At 43.1% G+C, this 23,476-nt stretch overlaps 1 protein-coding gene and 1 long non-coding RNA gene across 6 annotated transcripts in view; one reads left to right on the top strand and one right to left on the bottom strand.

The window, feature by feature from the left end:
* Positions 1-717: 717 nt before the first annotated feature.
* Positions 718-5,964, bottom strand: LOC309335099. Of its 5 annotated transcripts, none has more exons than XR_014153336.1 (3): positions 5,430-5,964; positions 1,544-1,721; positions 718-1,146 (listed from the first exon to the last, which is right to left on the bottom strand). It is a non-coding gene; the product is annotated as an uncharacterized lncRNA (long non-coding RNA). The 5 variants fall into 5 exon arrangements; XR_014153337.1 differs by having other exon boundaries at positions 5,442-5,964; XR_014153338.1 differs by lacking the exon at positions 5,430-5,964 and adding an exon at positions 4,871-4,892.
* RNF41 (ring finger protein 41) overlaps positions 4,482-23,476 on the top strand; it is a 35,515-nt gene continuing 16,520 nt past the window's right edge. Inside the window, exons 1-2 of the mRNA XM_081849920.1 lie at positions 4,482-4,620; positions 11,765-11,909. The gene's annotated coding sequence lies outside the window, so the exon portion shown is untranslated. The remainder of the gene's footprint in view (positions 4,621-11,764; positions 11,910-23,476) is intronic.

Here is a 23,476-nt window from a genome sequence, read left to right as displayed (position 1 = left end):
GAACAGGTGGCCAACCTGTGGACTTTCAGATGTTGTTTCTGGCCCAGACATCATGGCCAGTCATCAGAAAATGCTGGAAGCTGTAGACCAGCAACATTTGGGGGTGGGGGAAGGTACAGGTTATCCACATGATATAGAAAGTAAAGGTAAAGGTAAAGGTAAAGAGTGACTGACTCTGGGGTTGCGGCGCTCATCTCGCTTTATTGGCCGAGGGAGCCGGCGTACAGCTTCCGGGTCATGTGGCCAGCATGACTAAGCCGCTTCTGGCGAACCAGAGCAGCGCACGGAAACGCTGTTTACCTTCCTGCCAGAGCGGTACCTATTTATCTACTCGCACTTTGACTGCTTTCGAACTGCTAGATTGGCAGGAGCAGGGACCGAGCAATGGGAGCTCACCCCGTCACGGGGATTCGAACCGCCAAACACCTGATTGGCAAGTCCTAGGCTCTGTGGTTTAACCCACAGCACCACCCACATCCCTATAGAAAGTAGGCAAAACCAATTTATAAACAGAAAGGCAGTTATGAAAATATCCATCAAATGTGAGAAAAATATGCTATTTTGCTTAGTTCCAACCACAGATTTTGGATTTTGCATTCATGGCATTTTGATTTTTGAAATAGATTAACATCAGATCAATTGCCCTAGTCGCATTTTTAAAAAATCTCGACAGACAGAAATGCCAATACTTTCTGGAGATGTTGTTTTGAGTTTGTAAAAGAACGCCATCCTGATGCCACAATATTTTTTACCCTTAACTTTATAAGAGCTTCAACTGATTACAATCTTTGAACACAAGCAGAAGATCACCCTCTTTTACACACTCCAAGATTTACAGCTAATACTGTAACATGATTTGAAGAGTGCCATTCAATGAACAAGTAGAAGGTCAACAATTCCCTTCCATTTCTGTGTCTGCTCATGCGCAAATTCTAGCAACACTTAAAGCACTATAGCTGCTGTTATTGCTATGGATGTGAATATTCTATGCAAATTATCAACCCGCCCTGGTATCAGTTTAAAGGGTCCACACTGATCTTTATTACCTGTTTTGAGCGTACACGAAAGACTTCTTTGGCATGTGTAGAAGACTGGTTTCAAGAAAACGGGTATAGCATCCTTGCTCGCGTTACAGTTCACACACACCTGGAAGGAAAAGACACCTTGCTTTTTTGGAGATCTTCAACCACCGATCTGATCAACACATGCAAAACTGATCTCCTGGCTATTTATTTTTGCTGTAGGTCTCCCTTCTGGCTTACGCCAAGACCGATCGGCTGATACTTAAATATCTGCACTGTGATTAATATTCAAACGGGAGGAAAATAAGTTAAAAACTCCACGACCCTCAAGGTCCCTTTCAACTCTACAATTCCAGGATTATATGATTGTAAGTTAGTAAATACACTGGTGAGCAGTTCCCCAACCGCCTCCCGCCTCCCCCACGAAACATGGATTCAACCAGCCCTGCAACATGCACCGATATTTTTCCTGCCGTACGCAAAGTACAGGAGAGCTTATTAAACTCCCACATTCTCCTTACCAACCATTCCGAGTCTATTAATTACATTTCGAATAAAAGAGGATCACGACCACCACTTTTCCAGTGAAACAGACCTGGAGGAACGTTGGGTTGCAGACATTCCAGGAAGTATCCTGCTGCGTCCAGCGCAGCCAATCGCGTGGCGAGGCTTTCCTCCGACATGCAGGAATGTTCCAATCTTTCAACCAATTGGAGGCAAATAAAGTATTAAAGCGACAGGATCACCAACGGATGCGTTTAAAAAATCGATGGCAGAGGGTGCTGTGAAATTCTTTGAGAAGAATTTCCAGCTGTTTTGCACTTGATGCTTCGAAGGCTTGACTCTTCAAGTTAGTTGAACGAATCATGAATGAATGAATGCATTAAATAGATATATATTTCCAACGCAGAAAGATACTCATCTAAGCCATAGCTGTCAACTTTCCCCCTTTCTTGCGAGGAATCCTATCCTATTCCCCTTAAAAAAGGGAAACGTTGACAGCTGTGATGTAAGCACTGGACTCTACATAAATATCATGACCACTCATGGTATTTAATGAAAAATAAAGCAGAAGTGATGCTAATATGATACACTTTTGGCCTTGATCTTTATTGGCATGTCTGAAATGATACACTTTTTGCACTGTGGTTGTTTTGTGTTGTCACACTTGTGAGCTGATTCACACAGCATTCATGATATGACAAAATGTGCATACATGACAAATCAGCAGGTGTACAGCCCGATCAGCGCATGCTTTCAAAAGATGGTTAGTTTCTATCACTGTGAATTCCTTCTTCATTCTTGATAGAGGTACTGCATCTGGTTTAGAAACCATCACAAACCCTTCAAATGTCCCTATTTTCCAGGGACAATCTCGGATTTACAGATGCTGTCCTGGTTTCTTATTTGATCCCAGAATGCCCTGCTTTTCCTTAGGTAAAGGAAAGGGACCCCTGACCATTAGGTCCAGTCGTGGCCAACTCTGGGGTTGTGGCGCTCATCTCGCTTTATTGGCCGAGGGAGCCAGCATACAGCTTCCGGGTCATGTGGCCAGCATGGCTAAGCCGCTTCTGGCGAACCAGAGCAGCTCATGGAAATGCCATTTACCTTCCCGCCGGAGCAGTACCTATTTATCTACTTGCACTTTGACATGCTTTTGAACTGCTAGGTTGGCAGGAGCAGGGACCGAGCAACGGGAGCTCACCCCGTCGCGGGGATTCGAACCGCCGCCTTTCTGATCGGCAAGTCCTAGGCTCTGTGGTTTAACCCACAGCTTTTCCTTAGGATGTCACTACTTTCATCAGAGAAATATTGGAGGGCATGGAGTTATCTGACCCCTGAGCCATTTGAAGGCAGCCCTCTCTTTTCATTAGGTAAATTTCAAATCACATAATTTTGTTCCTACAGAAGATGGGGGAATGGGGGATTTTTTTTTAGAAACTTTAAAAGTTTCAGTTGGATATTATGCAAGAGCTGGAAAAACCAGTTTCTTCCCCAGAACAAGGAATGTGGATAATGTCTAATTAGTCAGATCTCAGAGGCTGCTCTTGTAAGGTCAAATGTAGGGTTCACCCCGATCGTGGAGGATTCGAGCCGCCGGCCTTCTGAACGAGCAATTCCTGCCAGCTCAGTGGTCCAGTGTTTCCCAACCTTGGGCCTCCAGCTGTTTTTGGAATACAACTCCCATCATCCCTAGCTAGCAAGACCAGTGGTCAGGGATGATGGGAATTGTAGTCAAAAAAACAGCTGGAGGCACAGCGCCACCCGCGTCCCCCCCAGAATCTGGGGAGGGGTGGCTAACACCCCAGAGGACAGGATCACACTTCAAAACGACTTTGACAGATTAGAGAACTGGGCCAAAACAAACAAGATGAATTTTAATAGGGAGAAATGTAAAGTATTGCACTTGGGCAAAAATAATGAGAGGCACAAATACAAGATGGGTGACACCTGGCTTGAGAGCAGTACACGTGAAAAGGATCTAGGAGTCTTGGTTGACCACAAACTTGACATGAGCCAACAGTGTGACGCAGCAGCTAAAAAAGCCAATGCAATTCTGGGCTGCATCAATAGGAGTATTGCATCTAGATCAAGGGAAGTAATAGTGCCACTGTATTCTGCTCTGGTCAGACCTCACCTGGAGTACTGTGTCCAGTTCAGGGCACCACAGTTCAAGAAGGAAACTGACAAACTGGAACGTGTCCAGAGGAGGGCAACCAAAATGGTCAAAGGCCTGGAAACGATGCCTTATGAGGAACGGCTAAGGGAGCTGGGCATGTTTAGCCTGGAGAAGAGGAGGTTAAGGGGTGATATGATAGCCATGTTGAAATATATAAAAGGATGTCACATAGAGGAGGGAGAAAGGTTGTTTTCTGCTGCTCCAGAGAAGCGGACACGGAGCAATGGTTCCAAACTACAAGAAAGAAGATTCCACCTAAACATTAGGAAGAACTTCCTGAGAGTAAGAGCTGTTCGACAGTGGAATTTGCTGCCAAGGAGTGTGGTGGAGTCTCCTTCTTTGGAGGTCTTTAAGCAGAGGCTTGACAACCATATGTCAGGAGTGCTCTGGTGGTGTTTCCTGCTTGGCAGGGGGTTGGACTCGATGGCCCTTGTGGTCTCTTCCAACTCTAGGAAATTCTATGATTCTGCAGCCTCCGACGTCTCTCGAGTCAGCGGGATCAAACAGAACCGCGGCATTCTAAGCATCAGCCTCCATCTAGGCCCCGCCCCTAGACACGCCCATAGCGGAAAGGACACGCCCCCACCCGCTCTTTTTCTCTGGTCTGGAGAAGGCGGAGGCAACCTAAACCACAAAGCCCCGCCCATTGGCTAGAGCGGTCTCGGCTACTCCCCTGTGTGGGCGGGGTCGCGCATCCGGGTTGAATCTGGCGTGTTTCCGGCGGCGGCGGCGGCGGCGGCGGGTTGGGGGGGGAAAAAAGAGAAGAAAATAGAAGGGAAATTCGGGGTTGCGGAGCGACGGCAGGTTCCGAGCGGGGCCTAGCGAGTGCTTGAAGCGGGTGCAGGTGGCGGAGAGCGCGCCTGGTCTCGCGTGTGCGGCGGGGGGACGTTGGAGGGCGGGCGTGTTTTTGTTTCTGAGGTAAGTGGGGGCGCCTGAGGGGAAATGAAGGGAGGAATGGGTGGGGAGGGGAGGCCGCCGGAGCTCCCGTTGGCGGCGGTTCTCTGAGGGGGCCGTCGCGAGGCGGGGAGCCCGCGTCTGAGGGGGCTGTTGGGAGTGTCGGAGACCCCCCCCCCGACTGAGGCTCCTCTTTCTCCCCCCCCCCCCACCCTTTGCACATTTCGCAAATGTTGGGCTGCCCCCACCTCAGTTTAGACTCGGTGGGGCTTACCTTCCCAGGCTTGTGCTGCGAAGAGGAAAGCTGGAGTGGAGGAGAGCAGCTGGCGAGCTGTGGCCGTTTCGTAGAACCGTGGAGTTGGAAAGGAATCCCCGAGGGTCATCTAGTCCAACCCCCTTTTGCCCAACTCGGGGCTCGAACTCACGCCCTAACTCTACCGACTTAGTTATCCCAGAGGCTTCGGGTCTGTCTGTGTGTAATACAGTGGTACCTCAGGTTAAGAACTTCATTCGTTCCGGAGGTCCCTTCTTAACCTGAAGCACCGCTTTAGCTAATGGGGCCTCCCACTGCTGCTGCACGATCTCTGTTCTCATCCTGAAGCAAAGTTCTTAACCTGAAGCACTATTTCTGGGTTAGCAGAGTCCGAATCCTGAAGCATATGTAACCTGAAGCGTGTGTAACCTGAAGCGTATGTAAGGCGAGGTACCACTGTATATTGCTGATGGGAGTGTCGGATACCCCGACTGAGGCTCCTCTTTCTCCCCCCCACCCTTTGCACATTTCGCGAATGTTGGGCTGCCCCCACCCCAATTTGGACTCGGGTGGGGCTTACCTCAGAGCGCACCTTCGCAGACTTGTGCTGCGAAGGGGAAACCTGGGGTGGAGGAGAGAAGCTGGCGAGCTGTGGCCGTTTCGTAGAACCGTGGAGTTGGAAAGGAACCCCCGAGGGTCATCTAGTCCAACCCCCTTTTGCCCAACTCAGGGCTCGAACTCACGGCCTGAGGTTGATCTAACTCTACCGACTTAGTTATCCCAGAGGCTTCGGGTCTTCCTGTGTGTAATACAGAGGTACCTCGGGTTAAGAACTTAATTTGTTCTGGAACGAAGTGCAGAAAGATGACTTAAAGCTTTCATGAAATATCACATAAAATCACCAGTTTGTTTCATAGGTTATTTTTAGAGTTACAAGCACTAACACACTCTAAAAGCTGTACACAAGCAATGACTTTGGCTTGGATGTTAAACTGGAGGAAGTAGTGCTTAAATAATGAAAGGTGGTTGCTTTCAAGAATGGACTTGTCAATAGTTCATGTGTGTATGGAAAAGTTGTTCTGCCTAGTTACTACTTCTTTGTGTAGAAAGTATTGTTTCCAGAGCTATATTTATGTAAATGCCTCCTCCCTTACTTGGCTTCTTTCAACTACAGTGGTACCTCTGGTTATGAACTTAATTTGTTCCGGAGGTCCGTTCTTAACCTGAAACTGTTCTTAACCTGAAGCACCACTTTAGCTAATGGGGCCTCCTGCTGCTGCCACGCCACCATTGCACGATTTCTGTTCTCATCCTGAAGCAAAGTTCTTAACCCGAGGTACTATTTCTGGGTTAGCGGAGTCTGAAACCTGAAGCGTCTGTAACCTGAGGTACCACTGTATATCTATATGTAGTCTTGCAAACTGCCTTGAGAACTTGGTTGTGTAGTCGATATGCAATTTTGGTGCGTTTTGTTTTGTTTTGTTTTTTTAAGAAAAAAAGCAAGTCATCAGTATATGGTCATTGGGGTAATAGGGCGGGGGGACGCCTCGGCAGCCATTGGTGTTCAGCGGCAAATGTTTTACTTGGGACAGAGTTGGCTTCAAATCACTTCCTAGGAGTTGATGGGAGCTTTAAAAGATGGGTTGGGTGAGGCATGTAAGAAGAAGAAAGAAGCCCCGTGCCCTCTGCCCTAAGCACTTTGGAGAAAGGGAGGGTCTATTAATACAGAAATATAAAGCACCAATGTAATGTGCATGATGTCCGTAGTCTTTAAAAAACCCAAAAAAAACGCAGAATGGCCACAAGAAGGACAGGTCCCTGCCCAGATCAGTTTACAGTAGATACGCAAATGCTTGCGCGTCCACATGTTTTAAGTTTTAAAAAACAATGGGTAGAGAATCCTCCACATAGTGGGATGATCTAGAAAAGTGACTGGCACCGCTTCTGAGGAAAGGATCTGTTGGGAAGAATTCATGTTCTGGTGAAAGAAATTCAGGACCTGGTACAGTGGTACCTCAGGTTACAAACACCTTGGGCTACAGACTCCGTACCTCGGGTTAAGAACTTTATCTCAGGATGAGAACAAAAATCGCTCGGTGGCAGCAGGAGGCCCCATCAGCTAAAGTGGTACATCAGGTTAAGAATGGACCTCCAGAACAAATTGAGTTCGTAACCAGAGGTACCACTGTAGTTGAAACTTAGAAGTCAGGTGAGACCTTTTTTCAGGAGGAGGGAGGAGTATCACAGAACAGTAGATAAAACAGAATATGTGTGGGTGGTCCGGTATAAATTATTACGAATGCACCATTATTTCATCAATGACGTTGCAGAATACACATGCAAACACAACAGAAAACAAGTCTGGGAGATCTCTTAGCATGTTACAGATTTCTAATTAGTTCTGTTAGGGCTTGTCCACACCTCCATTTGCCCCCCATTCCCCGCCCCAACCTTCCCCCCACAGATTACTGTTTTCAACGGATTGCTGTTTGTTCCAATTCAGTGGTAAAGAGCATATTTTCCCAGCAAAACCTATACTGCAAATGCAAAACAACTTGGACTCGTCCCTAAAAACACAGTATAAGTGGGAAACTGTAAGACCTGTGCTTTCTAGGCACAGGACAAGTCGAAGTGTGGATGAGCCCTTAAAGTATAAGGAAAGATGTTGCTGCACTCCCAACTTTCATCAGACCCAGGCATAGTTCAGCTACAGTCCCAACAGCTTCTGAAGAGCCAGTTCCCCACCTCTGGATTACAGACTTTGATGCTAGAGCAGTGTCCTCAAATTAGAATACCCACCTGTGTGGTTCAGCTGTTAGGTGACCTAGTTTTACCTGTTCAATGCAGGGAATCAAAAATGCCCAGCATATACTGCACACACACAAAAAATAGGAGTCCCTCATTTGCTTTCAAATGCTTTCAATCCCAGAAAGCATGACAACAGGGTTGAAGGCAGTTGTAGTCCAGCAATATCTGAAAGGTCCTAGATTTTCTATTCCTATGTTAGAAGGAACCAGTGGCGTGGGGAGTGCATATTAGAGCCTTGCTTAATTGAGCAAGATACTGTGTTGAAGGATCTTATGGCAAGCCGTTGCTTCAGGCTGGGAGAGGAGCCAAGGGCAGAATACCTAATGCTTCAAGGAAGTGTTCTCTCTCTAGTTTGAGCATAGATTACAAGAGAGCTAATTGTTTTATAAGCTGTAAAGCAAATTTTTGCTGCCTAAATTCTGTTGTGCTGTAAGCAAGCAGGGGAATAACCAGGACATTTCAAGGTCTATTCTCTTGTTTGAGCTATTGTATGTGGAAGTGCAACTGCAACATCTTCATAAGTCCTCTGCCCTGTAGATGTGCCCTTGATTTGTGAAATTGTTGCACTTTAACAATTGGAATACAGTGGTACCTCGGGTTACATACGCTTCAGGTTACAGACTCCGCTAACCCAGAAATAGTGCTTCAGGTTAAGAACTTTGCTTCAGGATCAGAACAGAAATCGTGCTCTGGCAGCACGGCGGCAGCAGCAGGCCCCATTAGCTAAAGTGGTGCTTCAGGTTAAGAACAGTTTCAGGTTAAGTACGGACCTCCGGAACGAATTAAGTACTTAACCCAAGGTACCACTGTAATGAGGCTTGGAGGATACAGATAATGTCATCATTAAGCATGTAAGAAAATGGTCTGATTGGTAGCATATTATCTAAAACTTGTGAGATCTCCCTTATTTGTTGCACAAATGTTCACTGCAAAGCACAACGTAACAGTAACCTATAAGTAAAACAATGACACGTGCAGGGGGATCTTGCTAACTCTTCTGAATGAATACATAAGATATTACTATATCTCTTCACCCCACCCACAAAACACCACATCTTAAGCATTTTTGGAGCAGGGTTAATGCCCGGGTTTAACTTAAATGTGAATGGAAAGTGGTTAAGCAAAATTGGTAGCTGGGTTGCTGTCCATGACACATTTACTATGGTCTTACAGAGCAACCAACTCCCCCCGCCCCATAATCTGGTTCACCAGTGAGGGGCCATGTCAACTCAGAGACCTGCTCTACTTCCGCAGAAAGCTTTGTGGGCATACATCCACCATTGGTGTATTCTTGGTGCTAGTAGTCAGTTTTGAACTCTGAAGCAGGGAATTCCAAGAGCAGGATGGAGGCTCTTTGGATCTGCTAGATCCAAGGCCCCATTTTTCCTTGGATTGACCCCAGGAACATTCCATCTGCACCAGCATGGAGTTGAAGTAACTAATTCTGTGGGGGTTGAAAATGTTGTTGTTGTTTTGCCCTAGCTGGTAGATGTTTGGACGGGGCAGGTGATCTACACACTCATCCTCACTTAGGATTGTATTCTTAAATCTACTGAACAGAATTCTGCTGTTGATGTGTAAAAAGTTAACCTATCCCGTTTACTGCAACACTTTTTCACTGTCATGGTACGTATGACAGCAGTAGGTGACTACATCATGACTTAAAAGTACAGAGTATGATTTCTGTATTACTCTTGAATTAATGTGCCGTATTTAAGGTTGGAATGTAAATACTTCAGCTTGTGTTAGAATATCCTTGCTTTGAATTAAACTTCAGAACAGACATAAAACTCATGTGCTAATCTAAAAAGTTATTTTCATGAATCGTTAGCTATCAACTTTAGGTAAAACTTATTTAGCAAAGCCTATGTAATGTTAAAGCTGTGATTATGTTCTTATTTTCTGTCAACAGCTAATCTTTACTAAAGTTCTAGAGATACTTTTTCACACCACTCATTTAGTAACTTTAGTGAGAATTGATGTGCAAATAAGAAAATTGATGTGCAGTTAAGAGATGACCTAATGTGTAATATTAGAGCATTTTTCCTAGATCTGTTTGCTGTATGGCCTGATGTGTAATGTTTGATCCTTGTTTCCAAAACTGTTTGCTGAGAGAATAAAGTTTTATTTGAAAATGGTCTTCAAGATGACTGACTGACTGACTGACTGACGTAATTCCTGGCTGTGGCTTTTGCGGCATAAACCTCTGTTTTCACTTCTAGTTCATCATCTTATGCGTAAGGCAAGTGAGGAACAGCTGTCTAGCACAGATTCCTCTGTCTTTTAAAACCTCTTCTGTTGCCTTGTTACACTTTGTTTTGGTAGAGGTTTTTGCTAGTACAAGGTGACTCAGAATCCTTAAGCAGCCATTAGGATCATAGCAGTGGTGATTTACAGTCTTGGTTTTTTAGAATTATTTATTTGTTTTGGTCCACTTGTCATCGGGATGGACGAATCTTCAGAATGTTTGAATCTGGGGTTAACCACCCTCAGTCTAGAGTCTTATCTTGTACCCTTCCATGCTCAAAATAAGTTATTTGTATGGTGCAGTAATGCAGCATAGCCACTTTTGAATAGCTGTAGTTCAGGGTTCAAAATCCCCATGCAGCCATGAAGATCACTTGGTGACCTTGGACCAATCACTTTTTCTCAGCCTAACCTATCTCACAGGGTTGTTGTGAGAATAAATTGGGAAGGATGAGAAGTACCGTATTTTTTGCTCCATAGGGCGCACCGGACCATAGGGCGCACCTAGTTTTTAGGGGGGGAAATAAAGAAAAAACATTTTATTTCATCCCCCCACAGCCCCAAAGAGCAAAGAAGCCAAGCCAGCGAGTGGGATCCATCTGTTGGCTGTCTTGGCTTCCTCTTTAGCCGCGCGCAACCTCTCCAGCTAGGAGAGGCTGCACGCAGCTTTGGCAGAAGCCAAGACAGCGAGCGGGATGGATCCCGCTCGCTGTCTTGACTTCGTTTTTAGCCGCGGGGCTGGGGAAGCCCGAGCTTCCCCCGACCCCAGCACCCAGAACAGGTCCGGGAGTGGCGGCAAGGTTGTGCGCAACCTCGCCTTTGCTCCCGGAGCTTGCCGGGCTGGGGGCGGGGGAAGCCGGAGCTTCCCCCGACCCCAGCCCCCAGAACGGGTCCAGGAGTGGCAGCAAGGTTGCGAAGCCTTTGGAGCGCAGCGCGAGGTCCCGCCGCGCTCCAAAGGCTTCAGGCGGCTATCCCTGAAGCGTGGAGAGCGAGAGGGGTCGGTGCTCACCGACCCCTCTCCCTCTCCATTCGCTCCATAGGACGCAAACACATTTCCCCTTCATTTTTGGAGGGGAAAAAGTGCATCCTATAGAGTGAAAAATACGGTATGTATGTCAATTTGAACTGCTTGGAGGAAAGATGGAATATAAATGCAATAAATAAACTGCTGCTTTCCAGGGGCAGAGCGCATGGCAGGTTGCAAAGGCAAAGGAGTAAGTGATCCGCTTGCACCAGTGCCTATGGACCTGCATCCAGTTTTATAGTCTAATCCAGCTGCCAACCTTATGTTTGGTTATGGCCCAGGAAAACCTGTCTCAAAGGTTAGAGTAGTAGTGTTTCATATAAGGTTACACTTTATTTTGGGGTGGACAGTGTTTAATGGCTACTTAAAATGTGTTTTTAAATGCTCCCTGATTTAGGATTTCAAATCTATTATAGAAAGGAACTTTACTGCATGAAAACCGTACCAGCTGATCAATCTTATTGGGCAATATTGCTTCATATCAAGCTTTTTGCTCTTGGGAAATTGGTGTTAAAATGCCGAAAACATAATGCAGTACTAGTACATAATGAATCGTTTGCCCTGCCCAAAGGCATGGAAATGAACTACATTTTAATAACATGCCTTGCTGTCTTATAATTTTGTGCATGAAGTAAATTACTAGTGCAAAATTATGTCCACATGTCATGATATAGTTGATGTAATATTGTTTGTTGGGTATAAATAGCTTAATGTATGTTCTTGTCGTTGTTAATAGTAGTATAGAGCAACTACATGTCTTGCCGCAATGCTTGTAATCTGTAATATGATTTCACGTCTGGTGTTGTCTCTTCTTTTATATGTTCCTGTGGCTACAGATCATGGCTGCAGAGAAGAATGAAAACTTAGTCTGAATGAGGAAGAGCAGGAAGAAGATGGGCCACTGTGATATACTCTTTGAAAAGAGCAATCGAAAGTCATCTTTGTCTTATTGCTGTTCAGGAAGGAATTCTTCTACAGAAGGTAAAGCAACTTTGTCAGAGCTCAAAGGGTGTTTGGGGCTAACGCACCTGCATTTCTCTTTGTATTGAAATCTAACAGTGGCTGTGCATTCAGCTAAATGGATTGATGGATTCAGTTTGTGACATATCCTGTTCTTATGGGAAATAATAATAATAATAATAATTTATTATTTATACCCCGCCCATCTGGCTGGGCCTCCCCAGCCACTCTGGGCGGCTTCCAAAAGAATATTAAAATACTATGATACATCAAACATTAAAAGCATCCCTAAACAGGCAAAAGCCAAAACAAAACCCCAAGCCGGGTGCTGTTGTCCTATATTTGTATGCACATTCTATTTTTATTTTGTCATTAGAAGCTTTTAGAACTGAAAGCTTTGGAGAGGTTTGCCAGTCGAAATAAGATATTGAAAGGATCTTCAATTCTACAACTATGGTGCATTCATTTATAATCTATGCTATGCAGCCCAAACACCAATGGCTTCTCTGCATTACATTGTTTGACAAACAGTGGTGGATGACAAAAGTTCGTACGTGTAGGACTATTTTGGTCACTTTTGGGAAGCTACATAAAATGCAGATTTCAAATTCAGCTCTTTCAGAAGCACCTGAAAACTTACTCTATAGATCCTCTGTTTCTGGAACAGGACATGTTTGAGTCCTATGGGTGTTTTCTGTACCATAATTGGCAATAACAAAGATTCCTAGCTGAAAGCCTTATTGCTTTAAAGCAAACAGCATCTGCTGAAGGTTGTTGCTTCTGTGCCAGAAAAACAATATTTCCTGTAGTACTAATTCCTAAGTGATGGCTCAGAGCTTGCCAGGGAGTACAAGAGAACTGCTAGGAGGTTAATCGCTGTGGATGTTGCTGTAAGGAAAGGGCACAATATACTAAGTCGTGGCAAAATGAGAGATAAAGAAACTGAGCACGTGCCTAAAATTCTGTTAAATTGACGGTATAGCAGAGTTGATGGGTAGATTTTTTTTTACGTTTAGGAAAGAATAAAAGTTTAGGGAGAAAAGGCTAACTTTGAGACTTTGCTTCTCCTTTTCAGTGGAACACTCTCATTCTGTTATTTTTTAAAGAAGTTCTTAAAGGAAACAAAGATAAAAGCCACTGAATATATGCAAGCAATGGAGAACGAGGAGGCAAAGAAATCTGTCAGGAGCATAACATGAGATAAGAGACAAAAGGTAGGAAGGAACAAGGCAGTGCAGAGCTTTAAGAGCTATTGAACACCATAATAGGGAGTTAGGTAAGAGACACATATTGGAGGGCACATAGTCATTGCTAGGCAAGGAAACTCAGGTGTGCAGCAGCATTTTGAATAGTGAAATAAAGCAGAATATGGAAGACCAATTGAACAAAATACTGCTTTAGCTCACATAATTTTAATACTTGAATTACAACTTGGTGATGAAAAGAGAATCAGCAATCTTTTTTTCCTTTACAACACTCCCTGGTGCTGTGATCCCATATTACCATTTTTTTTTCCTTTTTTGATCTCATTGCTCTTGAGTGAAAGTAAGCAAAGACAGAGGGCCTGGTAGAGCTTATGTTCGAACTATACATAAGCAGCTTCAAGTAGCTGTTTTGTTGACTTAGGAGGCTTATGTTTGACTAGATGCTGATCTGCCTCCCTTCTTTAGAAATCTTCGACTTGGGTGTCATGATTGCTTTCAGAAGCATAATGTTCTGGAAGGTAATTAAAGGTTACGCTTTGGGGGGAGTAATCTGCCTGGCACTGTGAAAATAATATGCTTGGGCTGCAGAAACACTAAAATGATCTGTCATTTGTTGCGAAAACAAGCTCCTGGTCTCTGTGTTTCGTGCCAGCATTTTTCCTGAGAAAAACACTCTGTATGAATGAAGTGCAAAAAGATGACTTAAAGCTTTCATGAAATATCACATAAAATCACCAGTTTGTTTCATAGGTTATTTTTAGAGTTACAAGCACTAACACACTCTAAAAGCTGTACACAAGCAATGACTTTGGCTTTGATGTTAAACTGGAGGAAGTAGTGCTTAAATAATGAAAGGTGGTTGCTTTCAAGAATGGACTTGTCAATAGTTCATGTGTGTATGGAAAAGTTGTTCTGCCTAGTTACTACTTCTTTGTGTAGAAAGTATTGTTTCCAGAGCTATATTTATGTAAATGCCTCCTTGTGTTGCCCTCCTGAAGCAGTTAGTGACAAGATGGCTTTCTTGAACTGACTTCTGCTGGTCTTGAATGTAGCTTCTGATTAGCTAAGATGATTTTTATATTGTCTTGATCTGCTTGTTGTGAAATGATGACCGCTACTACAGATGAGCTTTTGAGGTGCCAATTCCAGTTGTTATAAATATGGTCCTGTGAGCTAGATCTGAATAATGAACTTTACACAAGGTTTTATTATATTTATTTATTTAATTTCTGGACTGTTTTCTGTAAGACATTGAAAAGCAATTTGAGAATAAAACAATATATAAATGTAAAACAGTTTTGAGTCCAATACAAATGTAGATGGGCGTTTTCTTCCTGTCTCCCCAACTAAAGAAGATAAATTAAATACAACATTCACAGGACAATAGAAGATATGCAAATTTACTTGTCCTAAGCTGTTGGAAGGGCTATTCATACTTTTTTTACTTCCATCTTTTTTTAAGTACTTGAATTTACTTACTGGTAGACCACTATATCATTTTGCTGGTAAATTCATGTCTGGTATTCATTTTGCTGGTAAATTCATGTCTGCTTACCATGACCAATTACCATTAATTTCTTTAGAAAGAACAGACTCTAAAAACACAAGAACACAAACGATTTAAGGTGTACTGGAGATTGTGAAGAGAAGCTACAGATATTATCTGTATGTCTACTTCTTCTGCCTGACAACAGAGTCAAGTCATCCTTGTTCTTCGAGTTGATAACCCTATAGAGCCCCACATTCCCATAAGCAAGAGGTGAAGTCATTCTCTCATTGACACTTGTAAACTCTGACGACTGCTTCATAGCATTAATGTATTTGTAGGTGGAGGTTGTATTGTGTAATGTGTGAAGGGCAGTGTGAGTATATTTACCAGGAAGAATAAATTGTTTAGTTTACTCAGTGCAAGAGACCTACATTTCGGGATTTTTGCTGTGAGCTGGTGCAGTCATATTATCGTCAAACGATGAATTATTGGAGTCAGAATGACCTTAGTCCTGCACTTGAACATTTCAGAGTGCTCTGTCTTGTATTTCTGTAATTGATAACATGCCTGTGTAATAAGCAAGAGAGACTATCCTCACTTTGAAATCTGGGAGGCAGAGAGAGCACTTTAAGACGCTGGAAGCAGGCGCCAGTAGTAGTGTCTGTTACATAATGACTATCTGTGCCAAGCGACATCCAGACTGCAAGGTGTGCTGTGCATAAAAAGGAAATTAGCACGTGGAAGTCTCATTAGGGCAATAATTATATAGAAGTTCTTTCGGTTCTTTCAGTTTTTTATAAAAATGGAAAAAGATTAACATAGAATAGTATCCCACCTTTCATTTCTTTTAAAGGAGGCTTGGGGTTGCAACAACTTTGCCCTAACCATGAACTAGATTTTTCTGTAGGGTATCACAGCCCATTGATGTGCACTTGACTGTTACATACATTCCTAAACAATGAGCCACATTGCTTCTAAAAATGTATTTGGAGGTTTTGTGTGCATTTTTTGTTTCACACATCGGTAAGATTTGCATGTAATGTGAAGCCAAACGATGCTTATGTCAGGACTGGACTTAGTGCAAATGTACAAGCGCAAGGGCTCTCAAGGGAGAAGATCGTGACCACCTTGCTCTCCCCTTTTGTACTTGACGCTGCAAGCTAAGCCATGGGTTGACTTAGCATGTTGTCCAATCCTGAACTTGTGATTTGTCTCTTTCTAGACAAACGACAAGCTGCAAACCAAGAACATAGTTTGTTTGCAGCTCATGCTTTATGTTGAGCAAGACAAGTCAGGATTTGGAAGACACACTAAACCAGACCATGGCTTGGCTCACAGGACAGGAGGAGCAGCCAACAGCTGCGGTCTCCTCTCTGGAAACTCATGTGCTCACACATTTTCACTATGCCGTAATTTGGCATTATTCTGTTTATTTATTTTTTGCATTTATATCCCACCTTTCTTCCAAGAAGCACAGGTCTCTCCATCTCCATTGTATTGCTACAACAACTGTATGAGGTAGGCTAGGCTGAGAGACAATTAAAAGGGGATGACAGAAAAAAGGGGATATTTTATGTGCAAACCTGGTGATTAATTCTTCTGGTTGACATTCTTAGTATGTCTCTGGGTGCTCCAATAGAAACTGGAGTCTCTTAAAAATGACAGAAGCTTTTTCTGTTTAATTTACATTACAATGCCCAGAAAGCCATACATTAAGTAGCTTGCTCTTTTCTGAATTAAAATTGGAGGCGTGCATAACTACACATGGAAAATGTCTGTAAGAGTAAGATTCACTCATGTCCTATGCTTTTGCTTGAGTCACACTTTGCTTGAGCATGCCTCTTAATTGAAAGAATGCAAAACCAAAGCATGCAGAGACACAGTAAAAAGTCTCATTTGATAATAGCCCCCCCCCCTTTCCTCCTGTGTTGCTAATGACTGGATCATTTAGTAAGGGGTGGGCATCCTATGTCCAAAGGCATATGAGCCCACCACCATGCTGAAGCAAGGCTGACCTGAATCTGATTATGCCTGAAATGGAGACCTCTTTAAACCACTTATACATCAACTTGGGTCCCATGATACAAAAGGGATATAAATGTAAGGGGGGAAATGATAGAATAAAACTGTTTGTGTGTTAAGGGCCATGTTTCTTTAGAAATAATTTGTTAGTGACCATAGGTTGGCAGTGAGTGGGGTCACCCCTTCTCTCTGCCCTATAGAGGTAGGGACAGATCTCACTTGAACTGATTGCATGTAGAGGGGTTTTGAAATCAGACAGAAGGCCACAGGTTGTCCATTCCTGATTTAGTCACACCCAGTGCAAATAAGTAGCTAGCTTAGAGCATGGTGTTAGTAATGCCAGAGCCATTGATTTGATCCCCCATGCCGGCCTTTTTGCACTGAACAAGGGCTTCATGCAATCTTTCTGAGATTACCTGGAGATTCACCCTACATTTTCAGAGTTCCGGGGCTGAGTATAGTATGCAGCAGTGGCACTTTTCAACCCAGTGCCTTTTAAATTATTTCTGTTAAATAAATAAAATACAATTACCTGCTATTCTCCTTGATGAAGCAAACCAGGGCTCTTGTACCCTAAAACAGCAGGAGAGAACTGAAGGGGAAGGATTCCAGACTAGGATAGGAGAAACCACTGCTATATATATATATTTTATTCAGAGCTCTTAATGTGACAGGCAGTTGGTCTGGCTCTGGCAACCATATTTCTAGATATACCTCAGATTTTTAACCAACTGCTAGATTGTTGGCTTTCATATACAGCGGTACCTTGGGTTACATATGCTTCAGGTTACATACACTTCAGGTTACAGACTCCGCTAACCCAGAAATAGTACCTCGGGTTAAGAACTTTGCTTCAGGATGAGAACAGAAATTGTGCTCCGGCAGCGCAGCGGCAGCAGGAGGCCCCATTAGCTAAAGTGGTGCTTCAGGTTAAGAACAGTTTCAGGTTAAGAACGGACCTCCTGAACGAATTAAGTACTTAACCCGAGGTACCACTGTACTAGATTCCCATCAGCAAACCACAAGTGTAGGCATGTGTCATCATTCTTTTTGGTTGTTGTTTTTATTATTGTATGTATCAGCCTCACACTTACTGTATTCAGGTTTTTAAAGGGCCTTTTGTGTGTATCTCAAAATTTGTATCTCAGAAGTCTCTCAAACTGTGAACTCTACTATTGGTAGCCTAAACTCTTTCTTCTTTTTTGGTGATTAGACAGCTCATCATTTTAGCTTACAAGCTATCTCCTAAAGCAGTAAACTGATAGGCTGCATGGGAATTGTAGGCTTCTAGCACTAAGTTGCAATGAATAACAGAAATGAGTAAGTCAGCTGTCTGTTGCTATTCCTTTAGCAATTGAAGTTACTGACAATGCTGTTATTTGAAGATCAAGCAACAGCAATATTTCAGATAACAATTGCTTCAAAAAAAGATACCCAAATCCCTGCACTCCACTCACATGAGTAGACTGTGGTTTTTAATTGTGCTGTCTAATCCCTCTCCCTCCTGTCGTTGGCAAGGAAATGGAATTTTAAAAGCCTTACATAGCATAAGGTGCATTAGCTGATTGCAGCCACATGATACAATTTGACTACAGAAAACAGGATAATACAGTGCTATTCCTGAAAATTTGTGTAACAGGCAATATGCCTCCATGTAATACCAAAATAAGTTACAATTAAATCCATGCTTCAAGAAAAGGCAGAAACATGAACAGTTTCTGAGTCCATATGAGACCAGAGATAGGGAAAGCTACCTATGCCTATGTGATAGTTAAAACTTGGCAGCATTTCAAGTATAGGTGTTGTGGTACTCCTAAAAGGAAAGCTAAATAAGCCTCTTTCCCATAATAGGTTGAAAGGATGGTTCTCAACTTTCCACCCTCCTAGCCTGTCAATGCATTATAATAGCATATAAAGCAGGATTTAATTTCTCCTTAAATTAACTGTCATAGAACTGCTCTTAGCTTTCTGTATGGAATGGGGGAGGGTTGGTCCAAAATAACACCGGAAAATACATTTGGGCATTAAGCAGATATTCACTGCTCCTTTGCAGATTTTATCTTAATAAAATATCTGTTTATTTCTAATGCCAAACCCAGTCAGTGTTTTTAAGTATGCTTTCAAATCCAGGGGCTATTGTCCTGGGTAATTTTGCATTTGTTTTTCTAGATAAAACTTTGCTTTGGATACTACAACATGTGTCACATGTTTCTCCTACTCATCTTTTATTTTATTCCTGCTCATCTTTTATTTTCTTGTGCCACATATCAACCTGATAAACTCCCATTTCTTTTTAGCATGCACGCAGCATGTATTATGCATTTTAGTTCCCCTGCATTGCACAGGTAAAACCAGACTGTCTAACAGCTGAACCATTCAGTTGGGTATTTTGATTAATAATTTGTGAACATCGCATCAGCATCAAAACATGTATGCCAGAGAGCTACAGGTTCCCCGCCAGTGATGCAATCTCTCCACAGTTAAATGATGTCTTCATTTTCTACTGAATAGTGTGTACCAGTCTAGGTTTCACAGTTTACTGACCACTGATGTTTGAGCTTGTAGTACCAGAGATCCTGCACAAGCATTGTACATTGATAGACTTCCACTGGACTTTGAACTAATTATGTTATTGCTCTGAAAACGCTTTAGAGCTTCCTAGCATTTGGTAGAACTGAAGGAAGCCTTGCTACCTAAATATTTTGAAGGCTATACAATCTTAGGAAACTGTTATCCAGGTACCAAATGGTTGTTGCTTTGTTCTGTTCAGTTTTGCTACTATCCTACACGCAGAACAAACTAAAAAAAATTCCTTCCAGTAGCACCTTAAAGACCAACTGAGTTAGTTCTAGGTATGAGCTTTCGTGTGCATGCACACTTCTTCAGATACACTGAAACAGAAGTCACCGGACCTTTCTATATAGTGAGAAGGTGGGGAGGGGTATTACTCAGAAGGGTGGTGGGAATGGGTGATTGGCAGATAGCTGCGATGAGCCTGTTGACGACTCTTAACGACTGCAATAGGTCTAACAGGAAAAAGCAAGGGGTGAGAAGGTGAAAAATGGCTTTGTCATGTATAATGAGATAAGAATCCAATGTCTTTATTCAAACCAGGTCTCTCCATAGTTTTAAGTTTGGTGATAAGTTGCAATTCAGCAGCTTCTCTTTCCAGTCTATTTCTGAAATTCCTTTGTAATAGAACAGCTACTTTGAGATCTTGTATAGAATGTCCTGGGAGATTGAAGTGTTCTCCTACTGGTTTTTCTGTCTTGTGGTTCCTGATGTCGGATTTATGTCCATTTATTCTTTGGCGTAAGGTCTGGCCTGTTTGTCCAATATAGAGAGCTGAAGGACACTGTTGGCATTTTATGGCATACACAATGTTAGACGATGAGCAATTAAATAGTCCCGAGATGGTATGTGTGATGTTGTTGGGGCCAGTAATGGTGTTGTCCGGGTGTATGTGGCAGCAAAGTTGGCATCTGGGTTTATTGCAGGCTCTGGTGCCAGTGTCCGTGTTAAGTCTGGTTATAGTATTATTGTGGGTTAGGAGTTGTTTAAGATTGGGGGGCTGTCTGGAGGCAATGAAAGGTCTTCCTCCCAGAGCTTGAGAAAGAGAACTGTCATTGTCCAGGAGAGGTTGTAGATCTCTGATGATGCGTTGTACTGTTTTAACTTGGGAGCTGTATGTGATGACTAGAGGTGTTCTGTTATTTTCTTTTTTGGGTCTGTCTTGCAGCAAGTTCTCTCTGGGTATCAGTCTGGCTCTGTTGACACCACAGATTTTCTGAGGAAAATACAATCTTTAAATAATCTTCCCAACAATACTATACTAGCTACTATGGATGTGGAATCTCTGTATACCAATATCCCACACAACGATGGTTTACAAGCTATAAGGAATACCATTTCAGATAAAACCACAGCGGACTTTGCTACCAAACTCTGCCAATTTGTCCTTACCCACAACAACTTCAAATTCGGTGATGACCTGTTCCTTCAGATCAGCGGCACAGCAATGGGCACCCGCATGGCCCCACAGTATGCCAACATCTTCATGGCGGATTTAGAACAACGTTTCCTAAACTCCTACCCACTCAAACCTCTCTTGTACCTGCGATACATTGATGATATTTTTATCATCTGGACACATGGTCAACAGACCCTGGACACCTTCCACCAGAAATTCAATGATTTTCACCCCACCATCAACCTAACAATGAATCAATCTATGCAAGAAATACATTTTTTGGACACTACTATAAAAATACAGGATGGGCGCATAGAAACCACCTTATACCGTAAACCAACTGACCGACAAACATATCTACATGCCTCTAGCTACCATCCCAAACATACCAAACAGTCCATTGTATATAGCCAGGCACTACGTTACAGCCGCATCTGCTCCAATTCTACAGACAGAGACTCTCACCTAAGAGATCTACAGCAAACCTTTTTAGAACTAAAATACCCAGCAGATGAAGTTAGACAACAGATCAACAGAGCCAGACTGATACCCAGAGAGAACTTGCTGCAAGACAGACCCAAAAAAGAAAATAACAGAACACCTCTAGTCATCACATACAGCTCCCAAGTTAAAACAGTACAACGCATCATCAGAGATCTACAACCTCTCCTGGACAATGACAGTTCTCTTTCTCAAGCTCTGGGAGGAAGACCTTTCATTGCCTCCAGACAGCCCCCCAATCTTAAACAACTCCTAACCCACAATAATACTATAACCAGACTTAACACGGACACTGGCACCAGAGCCTGCAATAAACCCAGATGCCAACTTTGCTGCCACATACACCCGGACAACACCATTACTGGCCCCAACAACATCACACATACCATCTCGGGACTATTTAATTGCTCATCGTCTAACATTGTGTATGCCATAAAATGCCAACAGTGTCCTTCAGCTCTCTATATTGGACAAACAGGCCAGACCTTACGCCAAAGAATAAATGGACATAAATCCGACATCAGGAACCACAAGACAGAAAAACCAGTAGGAGAACACTTCAATCTCCCAGGACATTCTATACAAGATCTCAAAGTAGCTGTTCTATTACAAAGGAATTTCAGAAATAGACTGGAAAGAGAAGCTGCTGAATTGCAACTTATCACCAAACTTAAAACTATGGAGAGACCTGGTTTGAATAAAGACATTGGATTCTTATCTCATTATACATGACAAAGCCATTTTTCACCTTCTCACCCCTTGCTTTTTCCTGTTAGACCTATTGCAGTCGTTAAGAGTCGTCAACAGGCTCATCGCAGCTATCTGCCAATCACCCATTCCCACCACCCTTCTGAGTAATACCCCTCCCCACCTTCTCACTATATAGAAAGGTCCGGTGACTTCTGTTTCAGTGTATCTGAAGAAGTGTGCATGCACACGAAAGCTCATACCTAGAACTAACTCAGTTGGTCTTTAAGGTGCTACTGGAAGGAATTTTTTTTATTTTGTTTTGACCATGGCAGACCAACACGGCTACCTATCTGTAAGCAGAACAAACTATGATAGTTCTCATTTATGTGAAGTTGACTCTGCAAGCCGGAGTGAATTTCTCCTTACTGTGAGTTTTTCTTGTTTTTGTTTTTTTTTTCATTTGGAAGTATTAAAGTTCAAAGAACCTCTCACTATGGTTTGGCTAAATATTATACCTGCTTCTAAAGATAGAGCAAATCAAAGTGGCATCTTGGGATCACAAGAATGAATCATTTGCAAAGCTGGAAATAAGACATGGAAACGTATTTGGAACTAATAAGAGAATTCTTTGTTAGTGTATTTTTAACCAAGGGGTCTGTTCCTGTGTAAAGTTAGTGAAGCCTACATGCACTGAGTAGGACGTGGGTGGTGCTGTGGGTTAAACTACAGAGCCTAGGGCTTGATGATCAGAGGGTCGGGGGTTCGAATCCCCATGACGGGGTGAGCTCCTGTTGCTCGGTCCCTGCTCCTGCTTATTTCCTTGACATCTGATGGGAGGGAATTCTACAGGGCGGGTGCCACTACCGAGAAGGCCCTTTGTCTGGTTTCCTGTAACCTCACTTCTTGCAAGTCAAAGTGCAAGTAGATAAATAGGTACCGCTCCGGCGGGAAGGTAAAGGGGGTTTCTGTTCGCTGCTTTGGTTTGCCAGAAGCGGCTTAGTCATGCTGGCCACATGACCTGGAAGCTATACACTGGCTCCCTCGGCCAATAAAGCGAGATGAGTGCCGCAACCCCAGAGTCGGCCACGACTGGACCTAATGGTCAGGGGTACCTTTACCTTTACCTTTACATGCACTGAAGGGCAGTGGCTCTGTAGTTCCAGTAGTAGAAGGGGATAATGCTGGCAACTGCAACTTCCTACTTGTGACACTGTGACAGAACAAGCTGTAGCCACTGCAATTTATTTTCCTGCCCAGCTATCAGAGGTACGTGCAGTTTGTATTCTGAATCTGATTGTCCAAATTGACTGTGTCCGAGCCTTGTGGACCACTGTAGGATGTTGTGTGTATTCATATGCCTTTCCCTGGGCAGCGGTCTTTTTATTATGGAACTAGGAAACCTCACTAAAAGCAAAAAAACCCATAGCTTACAAGAGCAGGGAAGGATGCTTGTACCTGTTATGCGGTAATACTACTTGGTTCTCAGTTTCAAAGTGTATCAGAACTTAGGCAGAGGTTAGATTCCCTCTGTAGGACTAAATTGTGTTTCTCCTCTCAGAGAAGTAGACAGATTTATTCCTTGATACACTTTCGGAATGTCATAACACTGAAAATAGGTTCAAATGGTGGTGGGAATTTATTTACTAGGTTATTTTCTTAGACCGAGATCTCTAAGAAATGTAATAGTGGCTACTGCAGTGATAACAAATCA

This window comes from Podarcis erhardii (assembly GCF_964252035.2).
Source record: "Podarcis erhardii genome assembly, chromosome: 2".
Lineage (NCBI taxonomy): Eukaryota > Metazoa > Chordata > Lepidosauria > Squamata > Lacertidae > Podarcis > Podarcis erhardii.
Note: the sequence above shows the minus strand (reverse complement) of the source record. Positions and strands in the feature narration are given on the sequence as shown.